A 14,907-nucleotide genomic window follows, 5' to 3' on the forward strand; every position below is an offset into this window, starting at 1 on the left:
AGATTTAACCTGACCCCGTGACACGCATACAGTATGGTCTTCCAAAGCAACAGGGCGCTACAGACAAATCGCAAGCTTGAGGTATGACAGGCCTGGGTCTAAAATCTGTCTCTGCTGCCAAGTGTGCTGCTATGAGGGTAACTCTGACAGACAACCTCTGATTGTCCATCTGTAAAACAAAACCACTGTAGCACCCTGGAAATTCTGTGAGATGCAAAGATCAAACTGAAGAAGCTTCCAGGAGGAGATCGGAATGTACTTATCCTCCACTTCTCCCTCCTTCCCAGTGTCTCCTTAGACTGCACTGTGCCCTTCAAGAAGCCAGATGCTCGCTCCACTAGGGTGTGACACTTTTAAAAATAGCATACATTTTCAATGATGGCTATGTGATCTATATAAAATAAGGCACCTTCTGCCAAGTAAATAAATAGAGGAATATGTGCGCTCGTTCTATTCCAATTTAATCTGTCTGAGAGCCTGGAAGTCTCTGTGAGGTAAGTACAGCTTCCACTCTGCCCTTGGTGCAGTGTTCCCGTTGAATTTGTCTCTGTTCCTCCTGCTGATGTCATGCTGATGGCTCCCTAATAAATTGAAAGTTGGGGAGGACAGAGATTAGTGCAATCGAATAACCACTAATTCTTACTTACGTCGGACATCCTGGGTAACTTACTGTTCCATCTCTTAAGGAACCAGCGCAGGTGCCTGCGTTACCTATTTTCAGGGAATCAAGTTCATCAAAACACACTGCCAATGTAGGACACAAGGAGATGTAAGGTGACACAGGGACTGCCTTGGAAACTCTCAGGGACACAGGGACACGATCAGGGTCAGTGCCTGTCCCTGAGCAGAGCTGTGCCCTCATATGTCCTGGCAATGTTTTTTTGTTGTTTATTTGTTTATTTACTTTTCACTAAGATTTGGAAAAATAAAACATTTGTTCTGGCTCAGCGGGATGTGCAGGAATTGTCTCAGTCCAGATCAGACTTCCAAGTCCTCTGGCTCCACATTCTGGAACCCAAGTGCTGCCTTGATACCCAGATATCTTATTCTTTTTCTTCTGTTATTTTAAGGCAAATGGGTATGCACTGCCAAATGTTTAGAAAATGCTCCACTATGTTCATAGCAGCCTTATTTATAATAGCTAGAAGCTGGAAAGAACCCAGATGCCCTTCAACAGAGGAATGGATACAGAAAATGTGGTACATCTACACAATGGAATATTACTCAGCTATCAAAAACAATGCCTTTATGAAATTCGTAGGCAAATGGTTGGGACTGGAAAATATCATCCTGAGTGAGGTAACCCAATCACAGAAAAACACACATGGTATGCACTCATTGATAAGTGGCTATTAGCCCAAATGCGTGAATTAGCCTAGAGGCATAGAACACATGAAACTCAAGACGGATGATCAAAATGTGAATGCTTCACTCCTTCTTTAAAAGGGGAACAAGAATACCCTTGGCAGGGAAGGGAGAGGAAAAGATTAAAACAGACACAGAAGGAACACCCATTCAGAGCCTGCCCCACATGTGGCCCATACATATACAGCCACCCAATTAGACAAGATGGATGAAGCAAAGAAGGGCAGGCTGACAGGAACCGGATGTAGATCTCTCCTGAGAGACACAGCCAGAATACAGCAAATACAGAGGCGAATGCCAGCAGCAAACCACTGAACTGAGAATAGGACCCCATTGAAGGAATCAGAGAAAGAACTGGAAGAGCTCAAAGGGGCTCGAGACCCCTTATGAACAACAATGCCAACCAACCAGAGCTTCCAGGGACTAAGCCACTACCTAAAGACTATACATGGACTGACCCTGGACTCTGACCTTATAGGAAGCAATGAATAGCCTAGTAAGAGCACCAGTGGAAGGGGAAGCCCTGGGTCCTGCTAAGATGAACTCCCAGTGAACTAGATTGTTGGGGGGAGGGTGGCAATGGGGGGAGGATGGGGAGGGGAACAACCATAAAGAAGGGGAGGGGGAGGGATTAGGGGGATGTTTGCCCGGAAACCGGAAAAGGGAATAACACTCGAAATGTAAATAAGAAATACTCAAGTTAATAAAAAAAAAAGAAAGAAAGAAAAGAAAATGCGCCCAGGAGTAGAGGAGCAGCCCCTACTGGTAACACTTTGAGAGGTTATTCTAGGCGTAAAGAAAAAAAAACCACACTACAAAAATAGACTTATGATCTTTAAAGTCCAGTGGGAGCTACTATTTGATCTTTGGACAGTATATCACGATCATTCTTTTTATGTTAATATTTTTCTTCCACGTAGATTTGAGTGACTGCAAAGAGGTCAAGGTATCAGATACCCTACTTTAAGTAACACTCTTAAGGGGGTTGCGTTTTATGGCTAAATGCTCACTTTCCTCCAAGTCTGTTTCCATGGGATTAATTATTGAGAATTAATTGAAGGACCAGGGTAGTTTATTTAAAAAAATTTAAGTACTCTCATATTGTCCTCAAAAGAATGAAACCAAAATACACTGCTGTTTATGGGTTTGCTCCCAGGAAGATAGCTAAACCCTTGGCTTCTGGGACTGTGTTCTAGTCATCTGTATGTTCAACACCTGTTTTGGTATGTTAAGTCACGAAGCAGATGAGCGGCCTGAGAAGCGTTTGATTGCTTAAGTGCATACAAGTTTAATTCAAGTTAGCAATATCTTCCCAAGGATTACAGTTGTCTGCCAAAAAATGAGACTTTTGGGTTAATGTGTTCTCGGACATTCGATGACTTCCCAGCTCTCTTCTGAAAATCATTAGCCAAAGTGTCCTCTATATGCTCTACAATGGATAACCACACTGATGGCATATGCAGGCCTATCATTGGGATTGTATAGGAATGCATGAAGGCGTACCCAGAGTTCCATGAGAACTGGGTAAGATGATACAATGAGAAGATCCTGAGTGCCGGTTTTCCGCTAACCAGGAATCTGTTTTCTATCTGGACAAAAGGTCCCTTTACACTCATAGAATTTTCTCTCTTATTGGCATCAGAAAATAGCAAGTATCATTATCTTGAAATTCAGTGTCCTCGGTTATTTTGCACTGAGCAACGAGAAAGCTTATCGTGCGCTGCTCTTAGGAACAGTTTGAACACTTCCAAATTACCCAGTATAGAACTGTCTGCCAGTTTCTTTTTACCCGAACCTCCTGGTTTACTGGTGACAGACAAATGGATGCACACTCTCCCAGGCTACCCAAGTAGCAACCATGCCTATTTCCGTATACTTCTTTCTGCCTGCACCTCATGTGGGCAACCATGGGAATAGCTGACATTCACAGAGTGACTTATTTCTAATTATCGCTCAGTTTATTATTACCTTGTTAGCAAACCGGGTTGCTTATTTGAAGATCTGCAGTGGGATGTTAAAGCTGCTAGGATAGGGGCAGATACAAGGCTGAATCCATGGCAGAGGTAGGTGTGATCTTGGTGCACTGGGTACATTGAAGGAGAAAGCACAGGTCTCTGAGATGTTTCTGAACGTGATTCTTGAGACGATTCCTGATTAATACACTGGATTTACTGAGGAGCTAGGATAGTGTGGGGAGAAAAGTATGGAGTAAGTGGGATTTTAGCAGAGATACAGTACTACAGCATGTGCTTGTGACATGGAGTAGGGGCTTACCTCAGATTAGTAGCTTTCCTCCTGCTCACCCCTTCCCAAACCTCTCTGTACTACATCCCATCTCACAAAAGGCCAGCCAGTAGAACAGTTCCCATCCTTGAAAATTTCTTGCTGCTCTCCCAGTACAGTCAGCTCTGTGCCCCTGCTTCATCCTGAGAGGACCTGCAATGGGTGAGCCACCGATTCACCCTCAGCAGCAACACGAAACAATTAGGTCAAAAGTGTAGTTTCAGTTCTCTACTTTAGAGCAGTATCAATTGTAGTTATTCTGAAAGAGCGTTTTCCAAGCTTTGAAGCCAGATTTCTAGATGGCGTACACATTTAATTAGGATATCTACCAAATACATCTGTCTGCCCATCACCCAGCTAATCTATAATTATCTATCATCTACCTGTCTGTCTCTGTCTGTCTGTGTGTAAGTCTACCATTTATTATCTTTCACGTTTATTATCCATCAGTCTGTCATCTGTTTGTCTTTCTACTTGTCTATCTGTCCACCATCCACACTTAAATAAACATTCTTTCTCCTGCCCCCTAAAACATTTTACCCACCACAAAATAAACATTCTTTCTCCTGCCCCCCAAATTCTCTTCTATTCCTTAAATGACTGCTACCCAATTCCAGGGAGTATATTCCAGGGAGTATAAGTACTATCCGAGAGTGCACAAGGATGAGAGTGTGTAACCCAGTATGTTTCTTAGTGATCCTTTTCTTTGTTGGAAAGCGAAAGGAGGGATGATTCACACAGTGTATATGTCTCCGGTGATCTTGAGAAGCACATCAAGTGCTTCTGTGGATTTCTGACTCAGCACCCCAATCTTTATGGTTTTCTTTTAAAGAACAAGTCCACTGGCATCAACTTACCTCTTTATAGAGAGTTCTTTCCTCCTGCCATTAATTCAATAATCTCGCAGAGATTTGTGAAGCTTTATCTCTTTGACTTCTTCTGTAGCTAATGATTTTTCTAATGATATCCACAAAAGAAGTTATTTCACTTTATATTATGTCCTAAATTCAGGTTTTTGTTCCAAGAAGTTCATCAAGATTGTTTTTCTCAGAGTTCATCCAATTTGCTTGCTATTCCTGCCTTAACTGGATATGCTGAATTGAGGGATTTTACCCTTGATGTTCATGGCAAAATATCAGTATTTTACTTTAGGACTCTAATTTCCTCTTGACGCTCATCTTAATTCTTCTCTATTTATCTGGTTAAGGTATCAATTCACTTTTTATATATTGTTATGTATACAAATGTGTCACCATGTGGAAACACACAGCAAAATATATAGCACTGTCGTCTGCAGGTTTACTTTCCATATGTTTTAATGAGCTTTACATAAAATAATTGTCTTACTTTTTTGTTTGAAATATTTTCAATATGTCCATTTTGCTGTATATAAATCTGTTTCATTTCTTTTGGTTGATGATATTGTTTCAGAAATGCCACAGTATGCACAAAATAACGGCATACATTTTATTTCTTCAAATCATTTACTAAAAAGTGCCCTTAATAAACATAATATGTATCCCTGTACTTCTTCTGAGTATGTTTCTCTCAGATAAGATCCTCAGACTTGGCTATTAATGACTGGAGACCTCTCCCTACTTTCCTCACATATCAATTAATAAGGGGTGGAGTTTCTAGAGCAGGAATTTTGTTAACGTATGCGATGATTCTTGATTACATCTGGGACACCATTCCAAGACCTTCCTATTTAAAGTGAATTCCACTTACTAACGAAACGCTTGTCAACTGGAAACTCTACAGCAGTCTGAGGAATGTTTTACTTATTTATGCAAAGGGCATGTCATTAGAATATGGCTGGAGATTGTGGAGCCTACGTGTCACTCTGAGCAGTGTAGACATTTTAGCAATGCCCATCCTTCTGATCCATGAACACAGACTGTCTTCCTAAGTACTTATGTCCGCTTTAATTTATTTCAATGATGTTTGTGATTTTCAGGATAGAAGTCTTTCACTCCTCGGTTATGCTTATTACTAAGTATTTCTTCTTTTTGATGGTATTGGAAGTGACACACTCCTTTCCTCAATTCATCCTTTGAGTGGTTCACTGTTATTGTATAGAGATGCAACTGCGCTGTGTGTTGGCATTTACGTTGTGCAACTTTATTGAATTCATGGGTTCTGACAGATTTCATAGAGGAATTAGTTTCTCGCACTGCCTGTCCTGGGCAGTCAGACTTCTGAGTCAGACTATTGTTTGGAGTTTGTTCTTTTACTCTGTTTGTTTTGAGGCAAGGTCTCATGTGTTCCAGGCTTGCCTCAGACTCATTGTGTCACCAAGGATAATCTAAACTTGTGCTCCACATATATCCACCTCCCGACTACAGGGCGTGCCACCATGCCCAGTTTAGGTGGTGCCAGGGACTAGAACTAGGACATGGTACATCTGAGGTACATCCCTCTGGTAACTGGGATCCATGTGTGCTTTCTATTTACCTCTTTCCTAATTAGTGTGGCCAGGACTTCTAGTTCTGGGTTGAATAGAAATAACAAGAGTGAACACCCTTGCCTTGTTCCTGATTTTGAAAGGAAGTTTTCAATATGTACTGTATTACAGTAAATTACTCGTTTCTAATATGGTAAGTGTTCGAGTTTTATTTTTCACTCTATTAATGCACTTTACCACAGTGATTGACTGCATGTGTGAGTTATCTTTGTATCCTTGGATGAACCCCACTTCATTGTGGTGTATGTTCCTTTCAATGTGATAATGAACTTGCTTCATTAAGGACATCTGCCTCCCTATTATTCATGGCGATTGGCCTTTAATTTCTCTGGCTTTTGGATCAGGGTAATGTTGGTTCATACAATGAGTCTGGAAGAGTTTGGGAGGAGTTGATATCAACTCCCCTTTAAATATTTTATAGAAGTCACCAATGAGGCACCAAGTTCTAGGCTTCTCTTTGGTGGGATACTTTTTATCACCGACTTGGGCATCTCACTTGTTCTTGGCATGATCAGACTCCCTGTTTCATCATGATCCAGTCTTGGCAGGCAGCATCTACACAGGAATGTATCCACTTCTGTGTCCTCTCAGGTACTGATGTCTAATTTTTCATGGTAATCTTTTGGCATCTTTTGTATGTTCTTAATATGATGCATAATGTCTCCCTTTCGAATTCTTACTTTAGCTGACTTTTCTGAGTATTTTTTTCTTAGCTCAGTTAAAAACTGCTGGCTTTGTTTATTTTCCCAATCTCAACTCTCAGTTTAAACAGTCTTTCCTATAGTTCTGTTCATCTCTTGTTCATGGATTTCTGCTCCCATCTCTCCATTCTTCTGACTTTGATTTGTTTCTTTACTCTCTAGCTCCCTCATATAGAACAACAGATTGCTTCTGTATTTTCTCCTTCATGTGCGCTTTATTTAGCACTAGAAGAGCACGTCTAATGATTGCTCTAGCTGCACTCCTTAGGCTTGCGAATATTGTGCTTCCGTTTTCATTCACCTCAAAGCAACTTAAATTTTGAATTGCTGGTTTCTTTGGATCTTTGGTTGCTCAAAAACAATGTGTTTAATTTCTACAATATGTGCCTTGTCCAGTTCCCCTGTTACAGATATCTAATTTTGTGCCATGGTGGTCAGAAAAGATGTTTGATGTCCTTTTAATCTTCTAAAGCTTGTTAGAATTTGCTTTGTGACCTAATAAACATGCTCCATGTAGGCTTAAGAAGAGCATTTCTGATGACATCCTTGGAATACTCAATACTCCGCTTAAGTCTCTCTTAGGATTGAAGTTAACATGGCATCTAATGTTTCCTAAATGATTTTCTGTCTCAGCCCTCCATTGTTAAAACAGAGCATTAGAGACTCCCATTGCTATTTCTGATCTACTTTTCTCCTAATTCCTATCAACATTTACTTTATTCATCGGTTGCTCTGAGGTTGAGTACATAGATACTTACACACACACACACACACACACACACACACACACACACACACACACAATTGTTTCATAGTTATAATAAAGTATCCCACTGGCCTTTGTCTCTGGTGGCAGTTCTTACAGTCTATTTTGCTGATGGAATCCTGGCTCTCACAGAGCTCTGCTTTGTCACCATTTTTGAAACCCGTCTTCCCCTGATCTTTAGAGCCTGTGTCTCTAAGTACAACGAGTGTTTCTTGTGACACAGCAAATAATTGGTCTTATATATTTCTTATATATTTATGTGTCCTGCTATCTTTTCCTTTGATTGGGAAGTTTAACTCAATTATGCTCAAGGTCATCTTGATAGGGATTGGCATGTTGTTCTTATTTCATAGTTCTCTCTCTCTCTCTCTCTCTCTCTCTCTCTCTCTCTCTCTCTCTTTCTCTCTCTCTCTCTCTTTCTGCCTCACAGCTCTCTTGTTCTACTTTTCTTCTGCTCCTGCTGGCTTCCTGTGTGAGTCACTCAGTTATTGTGATGAAATGTTTTGATTCCTTTATCTTCCTAGCTCATGGTTGTTTTAATTTACACTTCCCCCATTAGCAGCAAGATGAAACATCTTCATAGAACTCACAGAGATGCAGGCACTGATCCTACCCATCTCTGAGTCCCACAGACTGGCAGCATTTGATGTTGCTGAGTAGACCGTAGAAGCAGTCTGTTTGAGAAAAGCCTTGTTTTGCCCTCCTGCTGAGTCTTGCCATGCTTACCCTGTGTTACTAAACAAAAATCATTTTACCAAAAGAAGTGCACGAGAGGGAACACATTTATTTACATTAAATTTCAAGAAGAGAAAAAGATGCAAACGTATTTAAACCAATGTAAAGGTGAAGTCTTGAGAAAAAGATGGACAGAGTAAGCTTCTCACATAGCTGTCCTTCCCCCACACCATTTATAGTATCCCTTTATGCTAAAGCTCCAAAGAATGGATTCCGCTCTACTCTCATTTTGTGGCATATTTAAATCCAACACTAAACTCTATCAATAGGTTGGAGAAATACTCAGAGAATAAAAGCCTTGGTTAATGCCTGAAGTTGAAGAAAGAAACAAAAATCAGTTATGCCGGTGAGATGTTTCCAGAAAGTAGAGAGGCTCTGAGAGGTCCCACATTTACCCTTAGACATTTCAAGAGATCTGAGTTCAAAGGCCAAAGAGCAGGTACACTGCCAGTATTACAGAAGAGGCATAAAGTATATCTTATATATTAAAACTCCAATTTTTAGCAAATAAAGGAATCTCAGTTGCCAACATTTTCCTTAGTGATATAGGAATGTTACACGGTCTTTTGAGTGTTTTCTGCCTGGAGCTTGTCCTAAAACACTAGGGAGAAAGGCAGGGTGGGACCAAGCAGGGGAAAGGTCTGTTCTCCCTTGCAAATGAAGTGGGGTCTCCTACCTGGGATCAAAGAGAAGCAAGTGAGAAACCTAATATAAAAAGAGCACTCTGAATCAGTGACATTTAGGGAAGTGATTAGGTAGTGACATTAAACAAGTTCCAAGGCCATTTCCAGGTTATTTCTGTGGGCACCTGTGTTTCTCGGGAAACTGCGGTTGAAGTTGGGGGAAAGAGGCTGTTCCTAATTAAAACCCAAGGGTGCCTGCAATGGAAAGTTCACAAAAAGACCTGCTTGTTCCTTTCCCCAGCATGCCTACTCTTTGTTTTTTGTGTTCTGTGTTTTAAAGACTTCTTTGGTACCTTAAGGAGCATAACAAAGGAAAAGTATTTGAGCAGAACGAGAGGATGTCTAGAGAGGCGTAGGCTGTGGAAGGCGTGACACCTGCCGCTGACACCAGGCTTCTCAGAGGGAAAGGCATGCTTTCTGCTGGGGTGTGTTCATAAAATTATTTCCTAGTCTCATGAGTTTATCAAGTACCTTTTCAGCAATTCCAACAGCTGTCCATAAGGGGATCATACCTGTCAGACACAGCTGACAAAGAGCTTAATAGTGATGCCTGATGAAGAAAACCGAGCACATGTACCCTTCATTCGTGGTCACCGATGCCTTCTTGTATCTTCGTCTGCCCTGCGGCCTGTCAGCTCATGTCTTGTGCCTCTCTAGCCTTCTTCCACCCGGGACCCTGGATATATTCTTGCTTCTCAAAGATTTCCTGTTATATTACTTAGAAACGGGAGAACTTCAGCCTTCAATGTGTAGCTTTCAAGATCGCCCTAAGCTTCCAAATCCAGTTGGAAGCAGTATGAAAATTTTCTCACTGTGCCTAGGCTACACCGGCAATTATCATTCTGTCCCATGCTGCACCAGACCCCGCCTCACTGCAAAAGAAGCTAGATGTGACCTTGCTGTGGGTGACACAAGGGGAAATAGATGTGGCAAACAAGTAGCCAGACTACATTATTTTTCTCTTTGAATGTACATTGCCTGTCAGATTTTACTTCCCAACTACCCGTTTCGTGTAATTCAGCAAAATTCTACAGTTTGCCACAACCTGTCATAGATTAAGTCTAATAATTCTGCATGGCCAGGTCCCGTACTTGGATTTATCGTTGCCAAATGACATTTGTAACATACAAGGAGGGCTCATCACACTGCTCATGGTAAGAGGTGAAAGGAGAGGAGGAATTAGAGCAGGAAGAGCGGGTCTGCCAGCTCGCCATGACATCTGACTACTGGCTATGAGAATTGTTCAATTATCTCAACTGTCCAGGGGTTGACCAGCAACTGAGAACTCATGCACAGGAAAGCTGACCTGAGAAGCGGAGAGAGCTCGGGCCAGGGTTTATGCTGCTAACTCGTGTTTGTGTTTCATCTGGGTTATAGAGCGGCTTCAGAGTAAGAGTGCTGTCAACAGTCTCTGCCAAAACCTTCTGACTCACTCACCTTTGACTGTGAGTGATGAAAGGCAAGGGCCAGGCCTTCCGCTTCTTATGATTATATAATTAACCAAGACCACATCTTCCCCCTTCTATTGAAAATTGACTTTTCCTCATATAATATGTCTTTATTACGTTTTCCCTTCTATCTGCTCCTACCAGTTCCCTCACCACCTCTGCTCCCATCAGGATCCGCCCCTTTTCTGTCTCCCATTAAAATCAAACAACTGTCTAAGGAGTTGGACTAGAACAATACAAGTGTATAGAAGGGGAAAGCCCATGAAAAGGCAAAGAAACAGCTATAGAAGCAGAGACCCATTCATTTGCACACTGAGGTATCCTGTAGAAACCCAAAATTAGAAGTCATAATACATAAGAGAAGGACCCATAGGACCCATGGAGGGGGAAGAAGAGAGGAAGAGAGGGAGGGACAATCAGACAGACAGACAGACAGAGATAGAATAAAAGTAAAAAAAATGGAAAAAGTACAAAATAAAACAGAAACTCCCTGACATGATGTTATGAAAAACATGGAGCCTCCAAAGATGTGGTTGAATTCGTTTTCTGATGGGCAACTACTACTGGGCATGTGACTGATCCTTAAGAGTAGTTTGTTTCTTCAGTGAGACCCTCTTTGAGAACATTAAATTTTCATTAGCAAATGATTATCAAAAAATATGGCTGCTGGGTTAGTGATGGGGCATGCCTGAAGTGCTCCTTTCACCTCTAGGATCCTGTCTGGTGCAGCCCTGTGCAGCCCTGTGCATGCTGCTGCAGTCTCTGTGAGTTCACGTGGGCTTCGATCATGTTGACCTAGATGGCCTCGTCTCCTTGGTCTCCTCATACCCTATGGTTCTTACAGTCTTCCCATCTTCTCTTCTGCAGTTCCCATGGGTTTTGATGGACACCTTCTGTTTAGGGCTGAGTATTCCAAGGTCTCTCGCTTTCTGCATATTGTATGGCTGTGGGTCTCTCTATTTGTTCCCATCTACTGCTGCAGGAGGAGGAAGCTTCTCTGATAATGGCTGAGGAAGGCACAGGTCTATGAGTATAGCAGAATGTCATTAGGAGTCATTTTATGGCTGTATTCTCATAGTAGAATATATAAATATATATAGATATATTTATTACTGTATTAGGTTTCCATACTAATCTTCAAGTGATCATAGATTTTAGTTGTATCTCCCTATATTCCCTTCCTTACATTCCTCCTCCCTCCCTCTCCCTACTTGATCCTCCCATTCCATTCCCTCACTCTTCGCTCTCTATCCATAATCATCTATTTTATTTCCCCTTCCTAGGGAGATCTATCTATACTTTCCTAGGTATCTTACCCTGTACCAAAGCTCCATAGTTCTATGGATTGTAGCTTCATTACCATTGACTTAGCAGCTGATATCCACATAGAAGTGAGTACATAGCACAGTTGTCTTCCTGGGTTACCTCACTCAGGATGGTTTTTTTCTTCATTTACCTATGAATTTCATGCTTTCATTTTTTAATTGCTATGTAGCATTCCATTGTATAAATGTGTCATATTTTCTTTATCAATTCATCTGTTGAGAGACATCTAGATTGTTTCTAATTTGTGGCTATTATGAATAGAACAGTAATAAACATGGCTGAACAGGGACCTTTGTAAAAGGATAAAGTATCCTTCAGATATATACCTAGAAGTGGTATAGCTGGATCTTGAAGTAGATCAATTTTCATCTTTCTGAGGATCTGCCACACTGATTTCCATAGTGGCTGTACAAGCTTACATATCCACAATAAATGGATGAACCGCATTTTAAAACATTTTATAGTTTTAATGTCGAACAATTAGTATAATTGAACAATTACTAAAAATTGTTCAACAACCATTGGGTAACTACACCCTGTCTGAATTCGGTGTCATTTTTATGATAAGAGTGGAATTTAGGCAAAGACTTCTCTTCACATGAAGGACCTCTTCTTCCAACTGGATTCTTGGAATTCTTAATTATGGTTCTACTTAAATTTGGGACAAGAAATGTTTCTGTGGGTACAGTAGTTGTCCTGTGCAATGTGGAATATAGAAAAATATGCCAGGCTTTTGACCCCTGGAAGTGAAAGCAGTTAGGTTTCCTTAAGATGTCAGTATTATGTCCCCTATTATATCATGACAATAAAAAAAAAGTCTTCAGTATTGTCTAGTTGTCAAATGCTGATGAGGGAAGAGAAATTACCCTCAGCTGAAAACCATTGAGCTAGATGGAAATTAAGTTTGGTCATCTCTAGAGTAAGAAATTCTACAGTTACAGATTTTTTAAAGCTTATTATAAAGATAAATATTAATGGGCCTCTGAGAAATATATGTTACTGCACATATATACCTATTCCTGTGGTTTTTAATTAATTGTATGATTAATGATTTGTAATGTTGAATAAAAATTTAAAAACCTGAGTGCATAAAGGATATAATCAGGGGAGCAGCTCCCTGCTCCCAGACCCCGTGAGAGAGAGACCCAACCGCCTGGTCAGGTGGGCACTCCTGAGGCTGCAGAGCAGAAGAGACCACCAACACTGCCCACCCCTGCCCACATCCCTGGCCCAAGAGAAACTGTATAAGTCCTCTGGGCTCCCATGGGGGAGGGCCCAGGAGCAGCAGGACCCCTGCCTGAGACACCGCCGGAACCTGAAGGAAACAGACCCGATAAACAGTTCTCTGCACCCAAATCCCGTGGGAGGGAGAGCTAAACCTTCAGAGAGGCAGACACGCCTGGGAAACCAGAAGAGACTGCACTCTGCATACACATCTCGGACGCCAGAGGAAAACACCAAAGGCCATCTGGAACCTTGGTGCACTGAAGCTCCCAGAAGGGGCGGCGCATATCTTCCTGGTTGCTGCCGCTGCAGAGAGCCCGTGGGCAGCACCCCACGAGCGAACTTGAGCCTCGGGACCACAGGTAAGACCAACTTTTCTGCTGCAAGAGAGCTGCCTGGTGAACTCAAGACACAGGCCCACAGGAACAGGTGAAGACCTGTAGAGAGGAAAAACTACACGCCCGAAAGCAGAACACTCTGTCCCCATAACTGACTGAAAGAGAGGAAAACAGGTCTACAGCACTCCTGACACACAGGCTTATAGGACAGTCTAGCCACTGTCAGAAATAGCAGAACAAAGTAACACTAGAGATAATCTGATGGCGAGAGGCAAGCGCAGGAACCCAAGCAACAGAAACAAAGACTACATGGCATCATCGGAGCCCAATTCTCCCACCAAAACAAACATGGAATATCCAAACACACCAGAAAAGCAAGATCTAGTTTCAAAATCATATTTGATCATGATGCTGGAGGACTTCAAGAAAGACGTGAAGAACTCCCTTAGAGAAACACAGGAAAACATTAATAAACAAGTAGAAGCCTACAGAGAGGAATCGCAAAAATCCTTGAAAGAATTCCAGGAAAACACAATCAAACAGTTGAAGGAATTAAAAATGGAAATAGAAGCAATTAAGAAAGAACACATGGAAACAACCCTGGATATAGAAAACCAAAAGAAGAGACAAGGAGCTGTAGATACAAGCTTCACCAACAGAATACAAGAGATAGAAGAGAGAATCTCAGGAGCAGAAGATTCCATAGAAATCATTGACTCAACTGTCAAAGATAATGTAAAGCGGAAAAAGCTAATGGTCCAAAACATACAGGAAATCCAGGACTCAATGAGAAGATCAAACCTAAGGATAATAGGTATAGAAGAGAGTGAAGACTCCCAGCTCAAAGGACCAGTAAATATCTTCAACAAAATCATAGAAGAAAACTTCCCTAACCTAAAAAAAGAGATACCCATAGACATACAAGAAGCCTACAGAACTCCAAATAGATTGGACCAGAAAAGAAACACCTCCCGTCACATAATTGTCAAAACACCAAACACACAAAATAAAGAAAGAATATTAAAAGCAGTAAGGGAAAAAAATCAAATAACATATAAAGGCAGACCTATCAGAATCACACCAGACTTCTCGCCAGAAACTATGAAGGCCAGAAGATCCTGGACTGATGTCATACAGACCCTAAGAGAACACAAATGCCAGCCCAGGTTACTGTATCCTGCAAAACTCTCAATTAACATAGATGGAGAAACCAAGATATTCCATAACAAAACCAAATTTACTCAATATCTTTCTACAAATCCAGCACTACAAAGGATAATAAATGGTAAAGCCCAACATAAGGAGGCAAGCTATACCCTAGAAGAAGCAAGAAACTAATCGTCTTGGCAACAAAACAAAGAGAATGAAAGCACACAAACATAACCTCACATCCAAATATGAATATAACGGGAAGCAATAATCACTATTCCTTAATATCTCTCAACATCAATGGCCTCAACTCCCCAATAAAAAGAAATAGATTAACAAACTGGATACGCAACGAGGACCCTGCATTCTGCTGCCTACAGGAAACACACCTCAGAGACAAAGACAGACACTACCTCAGAGTGAAA

General features: G+C 41.3%; 1 long non-coding RNA gene across 3 annotated transcripts in view; it reads right to left on the reverse strand.

Annotated features, from left to right (window-relative positions):
- The window catches only part of LOC102551665 (uncharacterized), a 62,996-nt gene that overhangs the window by 4,555 nt on the left and 43,534 nt on the right, over window positions 1-14,907 (reverse strand). For all 3 annotated transcript variants that reach the window (XR_015627269.1, XR_015627268.1, XR_015627267.1), the window contains one exon: window positions 3,334-3,544. This is a non-coding gene — a long non-coding RNA (uncharacterized LOC102551665). The remainder of the gene's footprint in view (window positions 1-3,333; window positions 3,545-14,907) is intronic.

This window comes from Rattus norvegicus, chromosome 8 (assembly GCF_021556685.1).
Source record: "Rattus norvegicus strain SHRSP/BbbUtx chromosome 8, alternate assembly SHRSP_T2T, whole genome shotgun sequence".
Taxonomy (NCBI): domain Eukaryota; kingdom Metazoa; phylum Chordata; class Mammalia; order Rodentia; family Muridae; genus Rattus; species Rattus norvegicus.